Source organism: Nerophis lumbriciformis, linkage group LG17 (genome assembly GCF_033978685.3).
Source record: "Nerophis lumbriciformis linkage group LG17, RoL_Nlum_v2.1, whole genome shotgun sequence".
NCBI classification, from domain to species: Eukaryota; Metazoa; Chordata; class Actinopteri; order Syngnathiformes; family Syngnathidae; genus Nerophis; species Nerophis lumbriciformis.
In genome coordinates this window covers 4,995,001-5,004,721 of record NC_084564.2, presented here as the reverse complement: position 1 = coordinate 5,004,721, position 9,721 = coordinate 4,995,001, and positions in this window count along the sequence as shown.

Here is a 9,721-nt window from a genome sequence, read left to right as displayed (position 1 = left end):
AGGGGAGAGGGTTTGGTCGGGGGGGAACAGACGATCTTAGGGGCGCAATTGAATTCCCAACACTGGTAACAAAGTGTAAAGCCATTAGCTCACACAAGTTCCGTAAATAATCCAAATTTGGAACACAGTTTTCACAGCTTTTTGGTTGTCAGCGGTAGAAAGCGTTTTGAAGTAGAGTTCTAATTCTTTTTTTAAAGGCACAAAAAACAGGTCGGGTATTGAGAAACTTACATTTATGAATATAAAATTTAGCCAATAGTATAATGAGGTTGGAAAGGTACAATTATTTTTAAAACATTTTTTCAAGGAGTGTAAATCTAAATAGCACATCTTTAAATTAAAGCCCAAATTTGTCATGAATTTTGTCCAGGATGAAACGACAGATGCCCTGCCGTAGTGATCGAGTGCTTTCACAAGTCCAATACAGGTGGTAAACCGCGCATCATTCGCGTTCGTGGTTCTGCTGACATTGGTACTTGAGATGGTGCTTCTGGTAAGTGCAGGGCCACCATAGAGCCGGTGCTGATGGAACTGTGTGGTTTGCTGCAGGGGATAACCAAGGCCCTGGTATATTAAGTTTACCCACGCACAAAAACCTGGAGTATGCAAAGTTGAGATGTACGAAGACTGGCGTTGATGTGGAAATGTCGACTTCATGCTTCCAAGTACGCACATTTCTAAATGCTGCGGATACTTTGGCGACGTACAGAGAACCACAGTTTTAAAGCATTAGTACTGCGGTACTTTAATTGTACCGCTATGCCGTACAACCATACTTGCCAACCCTCCCGGATTTTCCGGGAGACTCCCGAAATTCAGCGCCTCTCCCGAAAAACTCCCGGGACAAATTTTCTCCCGAAAATCTCCCGAAATTCAGGCGGGGCTGGAGGCCACGCCCCCTCCAGCTCCATGCGGACCTGAGTGACGTTTTGACAGCCTGTTCACACGTCCGCTTTCTCACAATATAAACAGCTAATGATCGAGGGCGAGTTCTTGGTTTCTTATGTGGGTTTATTGTTAGGCAGTTTCATTAACGTCCTCCCAGCGTGGCAACAACACACAACAACAGCAGTCAAGTTTTAGTCTACCGTAAAGCAGTTCGTCTGCCGTAAACAGCAATGTTGTGACACTTTTCAACAGGACAATACTGCCATCTACTGTACATGCATATGTGACCCACCCATAATGTGTCACATTTTTGTGTTGATTTATTTATTTTATTTTGTGGTTTGAATTCGTTTTTGGAGCTGTCATTCCACATTTATCAGTATTCACATTGGTCAGTAGGGGGCAGTTGGGTGTTTCTTCCCAATTGAATGCTATCACTTGCAGACCGGAAGTGTCTTGTCATTCTGATGAGAGCGACCAGTCTGTGAACAATTGAAACGTCCTGTGTGCTTTTTCCTCCTGTATAACAGGTTAGTTTTAGTGAATCAACTCACTGAATAATATCCATGTGATCTTTATAAGTTTAAGTACACATTCTGATGGTGGAGCCTAACTCTAAAGTGTTTGTGAGTTGTAGTTTGTATTTGTGAATGGATCCAGTGCACAGCTGCAGTAATCAATACAAAAAGGCGACGTGAGTGCGCAATGTTTATATAGGAACTTCTGATCCTAATTCAGACTCCCAAATTAGAGCTCCCGTTTTCTTATTGATTTTATAATGTATATTTGTATAATGTGTGTGTTCTGAAATAGTGACTGAGAATAGAACAAGGATGGACAATTCAACCCTTAACTCAACAATGAGTAGATGAGTGTTATGTGTGTGTATATGTGTAAATAAATGATCACTGAAATTCAAGTATTTATTTTATATTTATATGCATATATATATATATATATATATATATATATATATATATATATGTGTGTGTGTGTGATAAAATAAATATATATAGCTAGAATTCAGTGAAAGTCAAGTATTTCTTATACCGGTATATATATATATATATATATATCTTAACCACGCCCCAAACCACGCCCCCCGCCCCACCCCCGAAATCGGAGGTCTCAAGGTTGGCAAGTATGCGTACAACACTAATGAAGTGTTGGACAATAAACCCTCACTCATATTCTGACAGTTAATGCGTAGGATGAAAGTGTTTCTATTTGCACTGTTGTTGTTTGAGCAGAGATGCTCCACTTCCTGCTGGCCTGCTTCCTGTCATTCAAAGCAGCAAAGCACCATGGGTAGGGCTTGTTTGGACTCACAGCTGGGGAGGGGAGGCCGCCTGGTCCAAAGATGACACTGCCAAACAGGAAGGAGACTCAGGCTTAGAGCAGGGGTGTCCAAAGTGTCACCCGGGGGCCAACTCCAGTTCAGTTATATTGTTGGAAGAAAATCGAACACAACAAGCAACAGTGCTAGAAAAAAGAGCAAAAAGACGTAATTTGGTGAGAAAAAGCTTAAATGTTAATATTAATAACTAGGGGTGTCTCATATGATATTGCGTATCGATCTGATACAAGCAAAATAACAAGTATCGGATTAGAGCAAATTAAACATACATAGTGTCCTTAATTGAAGAATATTGTAGTCTAAAACACGACACTTGTCAATATAAACAAGTATCAAATAATATTGAATACAGACTCAAAGTCTCCGAGGCAGCAGCACATTACATTTGTATCCAGTAACAAACGAGTCCGCATCACTCCACTTACTGCGTCGTGAGCTTAGTAAATGATTGTGGCCACCAGGTGTTGGCAAAAGAAACAATTACCACTCTACTTTAACTTAAAAGACAGCTTAAATCCATACCAGACGGTATGGATTTCATGTCTACCATCGTTCTGTTTGACTCATTTCACTTCAGGCCTTTTCTAACTATTGTTACGGTTTGAACTGCTTTCAAGGACTGCTTAATGACTATTCATGCACAATAAAAAATGGTTTGGAACGGTGGTGTCCAAACCGTGGCCCGCGGCTCGTCAGTCTTTATCATTTCTGCCCGCGAATCGTCATGAGTTCAACAAAGAATCGCAGAAAGCTTTCAGATTAATCTTAAATTCCGGTGCAGTCTGTTTGTGAACAGTTTGCTGCAATATTCTGCACAAAGTAAGGTAATTAGATCAACGACCCTTGAAAATGCTCATAAATACTAGCACAACAGTTACTTATATGACACAATCCAAATGCTCATAAATAATAGCACAACAGTTACTTATATGACACAATCCAAACAACCTACCCTAGTAATGGCACAAAAAAATTGTGTCCTTAATTGAAGAATATTGTAGTCTAAAACACGACACTTGTCAGTATAAACAAGTATCAAATAATATTGAATACAGATTCAAAGTCTCCGAGGCAGCAGCACATTACATTTGTATCCAGTAACAAACGTGTCCGCATCACTCCACTTACTGCGTCATGAGCTTAGTAAATGATTGTGGCCACCAGGTGTTGGCAAAAAAAACAATTACCACTCTACTTTAACTTAAAAGACAGCTTAAATCCATGCCAGACGGTTAGTAATAAATATTTTAGGGTTTTTCATGCCTACCATTGTTCTGTTTGACTCATTTCACTTCAGGCCTTTTCTAACTATTGTTACGGTTTGAACTGCTTTCAAGGACTACTTAATGACTATTCATGCACAATAAAAAATAGTTTGGAACGGTGGTGTCCAAACCGTGGCCCGCGGCTCGTCAGTCTTTATCATTTCTGCCCGCGAATCGTCATGAGTTCAACAAAGAATCGCAGAACGCATTCAGATTAATCTTAAATTCCAGTGCAGTCTGTTTGTGAACAGTTTGCTGCAATATTCTGCACAACGTAAGGTAATTAGATCAACGGCCCTTGAAAATGCTCATAAATAATAGCACAACAGTTACTTATATGACACAATCCAAACAACCTACCCTAGTAATGGCACAAAAAAAATTGTGTCCTTAATTGAAGAATATTGTAGTCTAAAACACGACACTTGTCAGTATAAACAAGTATCAAATAATATTGAATACAGATTCAAGGTCTCCGAGGCAGCAGCACATTACATTTGTATCCAGTAACAAACGTGTCCGCATCACTCCACTTACTGCGTCATGAGCTTAGTAAATGATTGTGGCCACCAGGTGTTGGCAAAAAAAACAATTACCACTCTACTTTAACTTAAAAGACAGCTTAAATCCATGCCAGACGGTTAGTAATAAATATTTTAGGGTTTTTCATGCCTACCATTGTTCTGTTTGACTCATTTCACTTCAGGCCTTTTCTAACTATTGTTACGGTTTGAACTGCTTTCAAGGACTACTTAATGACTATTCATGCACAATAAAAAATAGTTTGGAACGGTGGTGTCCAAACCGTGGCCCGCGGCTCGTCAGTCTTTATCATTTCTGCCCGCGAATCGTCATGAGTTCAACAAAGAATCGCAGAAAGCGTTCAGATTAATCTTAAATTCCAGTGCAGTCTGTTTGTGAACAGTTTACTGCAATATTCTGCACAAAGTAAGGAAAATGCTCATAAATAATAGCACAACAGTTACTTATATGACACAATCCAAACAACCTTCCCTAGTAATGGCGCAAAAAAAATTGATTACAAAACTTTAAGAAGGTCGTCACGGAAGTAAATAAGGTAGGAGTCAAACTTTCACATACTCTTAATATCCAATTATATTAATTATATATCCATCATATTATTATAATGTGTACACACACACACACACACACATATATATATATATATATATATATATATATATATATATATATATATATATATATATATATATATATATATACTGTCGGAGGAAGATATTTACATATATATACTGTCGGAGGCAGATATTTACATATATCCGAATTTAAGTGTTACTTCTTTTATTTCATAGTCACATTTGTGTTTTTCCATTTGTTCTCTTTCTGTTTGTCTGCAAGTAAACTGTGTGTGTTAACCTTGAAGCTTTGGAATGTTAGAAAGAGCGATAATGGGCATTTGTTTTGGCTAGAGAGACATGACTGCCAGGGACTTAAGAGGGGAGAGGGTTTGGTCGGGGGGGAACAGACGATCTTAGGGGCGCAATTGAATGTTCTATGCTGGACTGGTCTCAATGTATATCTGCAAAGCTTTGCAAATATATTACAAAATACCTATTCTGTCTCTGGTGGTTTTTCAACTCAGCTTTAAGTGTCGTAAAGAGCTTGGGAGCGACTTGTGACTTGAATTCCCTGGGAGGAACAACTGGTCCAAAACGCAACAATTTGGGGGCCTCGTCCGGTGCGACACGCTGGGAATTGGACACCTCTTGCAATCTTCTGGACAGACTCAATAGTGGCCAAACATAAAACAAGGTAAGCGGAGCCTTTTTCTAAAATCTGCTTTAGGAGTCTGTCTTGAAGTATGTAAGTCAAACACTGTTTGTACCCCAGACACAGAGTGGCGATTTCGATAGAATGGTTGCATTTTGCCTTGTCCGCCATTGCATATGGTGGCCAACTCATGTCATTGCGTCTTAAATCTTTCACCTGTGACTAGAATGGTTGGAGGTTCAAGTCCTTTCGTATGTTATATTCTTGGGTTAGAGTCCGTTTGAATAATACTCAGCGCGTCGCACCGGACGAGGCCCCCAAAATGTTGCGTTTTGGACCAGTTGTTCCTCCCAGGGAATTCAAGTCACAAGTCGCTCCCAATATAATATAGAATGTATTTGAGTGTTGATTGCCTCTAATTATGCTTACTGAATATTCATGCATTATAAAAGTAGTAAGCTTGCATCACATATGAACTGAAGCTGTGTTGAACCTGTGAACTTGATGATGAATAATGACTCGGACTGTGTTCAACCTCTCGACTGGTATAGTCACCAGTTGCCTGACATCTGTGCAAAATGGGAAGTGAAACAAGGCTGCCACATAGTGGGCATGAAATTAGAAGGAAAACTAAACCTGTGAGACAGAAAACGTTCTTCAAGTTGAAAAAGAATCAGAATCAGAATCAAAATCAGCTTTATTGTCATTACGCAAGGTAACGAGATTGAGGCCATTCCATACAGTGCGATGTGTGCATGCTAGAAAAACAATGTGCAAATATATAAAAATTTAAAAAATGTAGAAGTGCAATGAATATGGTGTGAAATGAATATATACATGAAAAAACAAAACAAAAACAGGGTGGTTGGTGGAATGGGTTATTGCACCGAAGAGAAGGCAGTTATGAGGGACAATGGGGCAGTCCGTTCAGGATGGTTATGGCCCTGGGGAAGAAGCTGTTCTTTAGCCTGTTTGTTTTGGTTTTAATGCACCTGTAGCGCTTCCCAGAGGGCAGCAGTTGGAACAGGTCAGAGCCAGGGTGGGTGCTGTCCTTGATGATGGCACTGGCTCTGTTGAGGCAGCGGGAGGTGTAGATGTCCGTCAGAGAGGGGAGAGGGCGGCCGATGATCTTCTGAGCCGTCTTGACCACTCTTTGCAGCCTCTCCCTGTCTGCTGCAGTGCAGCTGCCGTACCATACCGTAATACAGTAGGTCAGCAGGCTCTCGATGGACGAGCGGTAGAAGGTCAGCAGCAGGTCAGGCTTCAGGTTGTACTTCCCGAGGACTCTAAGGAAGTGTAGCCGCTGCTGAGCCTTCTTGATGATTGATGTGGTGTTGACTGTCCAGGAGAAGTCATTAGAGATGTGGACTCCAAGGTACCTGAAGGTGTGGACCCTCTCTACACGCTCGCCGTTGATGTAGAGGGGGGCAGGGTCGGTGCTGCTCCTCCTGAAGTCGACGATGATCTCTCTGGTCTTGCTGGTGTTGAGAGCGAGGTTGTTCTCCGAAGACCAGGCCGTCAGCTTCAGGACCTCCTCTCTGTAGGCAGCCTCGTCACCCCTGGAGATGAGCCCGACCACTGTGGTATCGTCGGCGAACTTGACGGTAAGGTTGTCACTGTGGGCCGGACTGCAGTCATGGGTGTAAAGGCAGTAGAGGAGGGGTCTCAGCACACAGCCCTGTGGGGAGCCGATGCTCAGCGTGCGGGAGGATGAGAGGTGCGGGCCAAGTCTCACATTCTGGGGTCGGTCCGTTAGGAAGTCCCTTATCCAGGCGTTTGTGAGAGGGGGGAGGCCAAGAGTGTCCAGTTTAAAGCTGTGTGTATCCACTCTGCTGTAAAAGCTGAAGGTCATTTGTGTTCCAGGTTCTTGCCCAGACACCATCCAGCCTACGTTGGTGACGTGTGTGGACAACAAGGCAGATATCCTCTGGAAGTATACGTCTTGTAAATGTAACTGATTGAATATTGAAGAGTGTCTGGCAAATTCCTTCTCCCACTGATCAAACAAACACTACTAAATCATTCAAGTACGTATGATTTGTGTTAATATTGATATCTGCCAATACTCCAGGCTCCAATATCGGTATCATACGGGAGTAATAGTTTCACTTATAATCAGAGGTGGGTAGTAACGCGCTACATTTACTCCGTTACATCTACTTGAGTAACTTTTGGGATAAATTGTACTTCTAAGAGTAGTTTTAATGCAACATACTTTTACTTTTACTTGAGTATATTTATAGAGAAGAAACGCTACTTTTACTCCGCTACTTTTATCTACATTCAGCTCGCTACTCGCTACTAATTTTTATAGATCTGTTAATGCACGCTTTGTTTGTTTTGGTCTGTCAGACAGACCTTCATAGTGCCTGCGTTTCAACAAATACAGTCACTGGTGACGTTCACTCCGTTCCACCAATCAGATGCAGTCACTGGTGACGTTGGACCAATCAAACAGAGCCAGGTGGTCACATGACCTGACTTAAACAAGTTGAAAAACTTATTGGGGTGTTACCATTTAGTGGTCAATTGAACGGAATGTGTACTGTTCTGTGCAATCTACTAATAAAAGTTCCAATCAATCAATCAAAGTGTGAAGGAAAAAAGACCCTTTTTTATTTCAACCGTACATCCCGTCAAAAGCCTAAAGACTGACTGCACAGTTCCTGTCTTCACAATAAAAGTGCCGCTCCATCGCGCCTGCGCTTTCAAAATAAGAGTCTCCGAAAGCCAGCGCAAACAAGCTAGCAAGCTAGCAAGCTACGGAGTTTGCCGCCAATGTATTTCTTGTAAAGTGTATAAAAAACGAATATGGAAGCTGGACAAAAAAGAAGCCAAAAACCAACCACTTTCATGTGGTATTAGACAGGAGGGAGGAACTTTTTTTCTCCTCCATTTGAAAACGTGGACGTTATCATCACTACTGTCTGATTACAATCAATGCATGTCATCAGAATCAGGTAATACACCAACTTATATTCTAGTCTTCATGAAAGAAAGGAATCTATATGTTAAACATTCATGTATATTCATTAAAACACCTTTAACATGTAAACAAAAACAGCAAAATAAATAAATATAAATTATATACTGTATATATCAATGTATGTGTATATATATATATGTGTATATATATATATATATATATATATATATATATATATATATATATATATATATATATATATATATATATATATATATATATATATATATATATATATATATATATACATATATATATATACATATATATATATATATTTGTGTGCCTCCTACTGGCTATGATGCTCCCCCGTTTTCTCTACTTTCAGTTGCCATGGTTCCCAGGGGAAGGCGGGGGTGACTATGGTTGTTATCAACACACCCTGTTTAGTCTGATCATTAGGGGTGTCCGATTTTCAAATAAATTGCGATTCTTATTAGTAGCAATTGTTTTTTTTAAATATATGTATGTATATGTATATAGAGTATGTATACATACATGTGTATATATATATGTATACATATTTGTGTATATATGTTTATACATATGTATATACAAAACCCAAAAGCAGTGAAGTTGTGTAAATGGTAAATAAAAAGAGAATACAATGATTTTCAAATCCTTTTCAACTTATATTCAATTGAGTAGACTGCAAAGACAAGATATTTCATGTTCACACTGAGAAACTTAATGGCAGCAACACATTGCAAAAAGGTTGTCACAGGGGCATTTTTACCACTGTGTTACATGGCCTTTCCTTTTAACAACACTCAGTAAACGTTTGGGAACTGAGGAGACACATTTTTGAAGCTTCTCAGGTGGAATTCTTTCCCATTCTTGCTTGATGTACAGCTTAAGTTGTTCAACAGTCCGGGGGTCTCCGTTGTGCTATTTTAGGCTTCATAATGCGCCACACATTTTCAATGGGAGACAGGTCTGGACTACAGGCAGGCCAGTCTAGTACCCGCACTCTTTTACTACGAAGCCACACTGTTGTAACACGTGGCTTGGCATTGTCTTGCTGAAATAAGCAGGGGCGTCCATGATAACGTTGCTTGGATGGCAACATATGTTGCTCCAAAACCTGTATGTACCTTTCAGCATTAATGGCGCCTTCACAGATGTGTAAGTTACCCATGTCTTGGGCACTAATACACCCCCATACCATCACACATGCTGGCTTTTACACTTTGCGCCTATAACAATCCAGATGGTTCTTTTCCTCTTTGTTCCGGAGGACACGACGTCCACAGTTTCCAAAAACAATTTGAAATGTGGACTCGTCAGACCACACAACACTTTTCCACTTTGTATCAGTCCATCTTAGATGAGCTTGGGCCCAGCGAAGCCGACGGCGTTTCTGGGTGTTGTTGATAAACGGTTTTCGCCTTGCAGAGGAGAGTTTTAACTTGCACTTACAGATGTAGCGACCAACTGTAGTTACTGACAGTGGGTTTCTGAAGTGTTCCTGAG